We start from the raw sequence: 3982 nt of genomic DNA on the forward strand, positions 1-3982 counted from the left end.
CCATCTATTCATTCATTCATTCATTCATTCATTCATTCATTCATTCGTTCGTTCATTCATTCATCCATCTATTCATTCATTCATTCATTCATTCATTCATTCATTCATTCATTCATCCATCCATCCATCCATCCATCCATTCCCTCATTGCCGATCAATGGGAAATGAATTTTGCACCAAATATCACCCAGCAGAAAACCTAAAAAAATGCAGGTTTGGAAGCAGTGATTCAGCTGAAATTGTTCATTTGCTTTTTTGGGAACAATAATAAGGTGCAGCATTGTGTCGTTTCCCCCCACAAGCCTCTTAGTATCAAAGATTAACCTGCTTTCTAGTAGTGATCTGTGCTGCACTGAAGCCTGGATACATACCCCTAACCACACACACAAAATAAGGAAACAGGAGACAAACAAACAAAGAGAGAGCCTCAAGCTGGATTGTTTCAGTTCAACATGAACATGTGTGACGAGGAGGGCAAGGAGAAAATGGAGCACTTTCTCTGGTAACCATGTCATCCATGAATAATGAAACACGAGCATGAAAGAGGAGAAGACGGGAAAAAAAATCTAATTCTGAAAATTCATTTCAAATTGTAGCAATGTCAATTTCYTTGGAGGACCGTTATCCTGCTGCTTCTTTTTGTCCATTTTTAATTTAAAAAAAGGAAAATGTTGTTGGTCTCGTGCAATGATGCTTAAAACGATATTGTTTTTACTGAAAATGCTTCTTTGAAGCAAGAATCTGGTTGATWATAAGTTTTCAGCATTATCTGAACAAGTTCTAACAAAAAAAGCAAAAATAAAACAAACAAAACATATACACTGGATTAAAATAATGAAACCCATTATTTATTTATTTTACATTTGCTGTTTTTTAACCTCTACGGAACCATGTTGCCTCATGCAGATCTATTGTGCATGCCTGTGCTGCCTCGATTTATCTTAAATTTTAATGTTTAGCTAAAAGCAAAAGGCACAGGTAAGTGTTTTCCTCCTTGCCTTTGTTTTAAACTAAACTTTAACTTTAAGCTTGAGGTGAAAAAAACACGTCTTCTGGTTCATGTGGAACTGCTGTTGCTCAATGAAGAGAGAACTCTGAAACAGGCTGGTTGAACAACAAGAATCTTTATTTTGCAGTCCAGGAGATTACAGCCAAAAACCAAATTATGGCCTTCACTGCCAAATGATTCACCAAGTAAGAAAGATGGAGAACGAAGGCTAAGGGTGGGGGCATACAAGGCTCTTTATAGGCTTCACAGATGTACCATAAATTTTGTCACGGTATACCTTCTTCCTAATACGGTAATATGTGCCGTGCCCTGAAGCTGAAAACTAAGAGACATCACATCTGTGCATTCCTGAGAAGAGGCCCCCCACTCTTGGACACTACAAGCTAACCGAGGCAGCACAAGCATGCACAGTCAATCTGCACAGGATCCTGCTCCTTCCTGTCTGTTTACATAGAGATTAGGCTTGTTAATTTATTCCAAAGGGTTCAAGAGCACCTAATTTAATTTGGGATAAGGAGGATTTCAAACCAAAGCATTTCAATTCCACTTTATAAAGACCCCAACTGAACGATTTAAATGTGAAAAGGATGGATTTACAAGCATGATATGTCTACTTTAGAGTAGTTTATTTTAAGACATGAATACCTCCTTGAAGCTCTTGCGGGCCACATTTGGCCCACGGGCCTGGGGTTTGACATATGTGCCATAAAGKGTTAGGTACTGATAACTTCTAAATAAAACAGATCTGACACTTCAATCTTTTMTTTTTCTCGTTTATGATAAAACCCCTAAATTATAAGAACAAAAGCAAAATTTTGGAGGTTCRAAAAGAAACATTGTGATAGTTTAACAGGTGTAGCAGAGATGAATAATACTGGCAGCAGCTTTCGTTASTGATGCTGACATGTCGGCTCAGCGTGGGCTCCGGTCAGCTGGCTTCATGCCTCGTCATACGGCAACAACGAACACTTCCTTTTTAAAGCCYGGATCAAAGTCACTGCGTTAGTTTTACACGGTGTCATCTGGAGCAGGAGAGAGGCTCTTAAATCTGAGTGAGTGGCTGCCCACTAGGCTACATAAATATAAATATTAAAAAATTCACTTCATTTAATCAACAACCTTTTTTTTCCTGTGTGCCATCACTCAACAGTTTAATCAAGCAGCTATTCATATTTAAGTGTATTACAGATTAGGACAGAATGAGTTCTAGTTGTAAACAAACGAGAAGTAATTCATGTCGAATTTCACCTTCACTGTCTAACTTTCCTCTATGAAATGTTGGATTTACTCAGTGGTGGGCACCAGTACGCTAAAGTGTAAATCCACTAATTGYGGACCTAAATATTTTGTTTACACTTTAGCGGTCTTACTCATTTTTATATTTCATAAGCAGATTTGCGCTTTCTAAAATTAAAACGCAGTACCGCTAAAAAGTAATTATCTACCAGTATCTTGAACAACAGAAGGTAATGATGGTCAATGAATCACATCACATGTGATCTATCCAACAGCACCCCTCCCAGATAAACACACTTATTGGAAAGGTATACATCCTCGCTGACTGTTGCTTTCAGCCACGGTTCTCATTTCCCACAATGCTTTGTGTCTGCTTATGTAGCAGGAAGGCAATAGCAAAAACAGAAAACGTATGTAATCCATACTAAAATTTTGTTTGTATTTATTTTACTTTACAATCGGAGCTCCTTTTTAAAAAAAAATAAAGTTTAAACGCTGGAGCTCCATACTTGACGTAATTGGTCGAAGCAATCGGCCAACAGGGTTAGACTGACATCTAGTGGTCAACTGGAGCAACTACATGGAAAACTTTAAAATCCAAGCTCTTATTTTGAAGGGAAGATAGTTGCCTGTACTCTGTGCTTTCGTTTCCCGTCACAAATCAAATCTGTCATGTACCCAGAATGCATCGCTTCAGTTTCCCAATAAACAGTTCAGAATCAGCCGAACTAGCAATCCTCAACAACTTTTTAATTTTTACACCAGGAGCCAAAAGTCTGTTTCAGGAAATCACAGCCCCAGCAATCGGCGGTTGTAGAATTAAGTTGTAAAATAGTTCATACACCACTAGTTGGCAGTGTTGTGCATATATTGTACATGATTTGTTGCCAGCTAGTAGGTGTCAGACTGAGCTTGCCCTTTAAAATTAGCTTCTGCTAGTTTTTCAATGGCATAAACGCTTTTGAAGTTGTGGACCTAAATATTTTCATAAGCGCTTTAGAAATTGCGGAGCTAATTTTTGGGTTAGCGCTGCCCACAACTGGATTTACATATGTTATGTCAATTGGTTCCACTTAACTGAGTTGAGTAAATTCAAAGCATTTTACTAGTTTTTTAAACCAAAGAACATGCTTTGAATTTACTCGCCTCAGTTCAGTGGAATCAGATGACGTAACATGGTTAAGTAAATCCAACATTTCATTTTTAGAGTGTTCAGGTTAATAGCTGATTCCCTTTCTCCTCAGAACGTGTCAGCTCATTTCACAGGTTTTTTTCTGACATCTTCCTCCTTGTTGGTCTGTCAGTAAAGCAGTTGTCTCTCCCTCTGACACACGACTCCCTCTCCTCACATCAACCTGCCTGACGTTGACACGCACTTTAAAGGCCTCCGAGTGCTGCGGTTTCATCACCAGCGTCCCAATGTGTCAGAGGGATTCCATTCATAATTCAATTATTGGAACAAACGAATTAATAATTAATCTGGGAGAAGTTTCTTTTTCTTCTTAGGGATTCGAACTGTGAACTGTCAGTCACGTTTCAGGATCAGTGTTTATACGATCTGGAATGAGTGAAAGGTACTTGCAATAGAAAAGTCCACTTTTGAAACAAAATTTGATCTAATTCCATTGGTGTTTTTGCTGATAATAYCAACCAAATATTATATGTTTTATTTGCAAAACGATCCTATATTTCTAAAAGAATAAAGAATTAAGTTGAAAAGGATTTGAGGCATGTTTG

Source organism: Austrofundulus limnaeus, unplaced genomic scaffold, assembly GCF_001266775.1.
Source record: "Austrofundulus limnaeus strain Quisiro unplaced genomic scaffold, Austrofundulus_limnaeus-1.0 Scaffold82, whole genome shotgun sequence".
Taxonomy (NCBI): domain Eukaryota; kingdom Metazoa; phylum Chordata; class Actinopteri; order Cyprinodontiformes; family Rivulidae; genus Austrofundulus; species Austrofundulus limnaeus.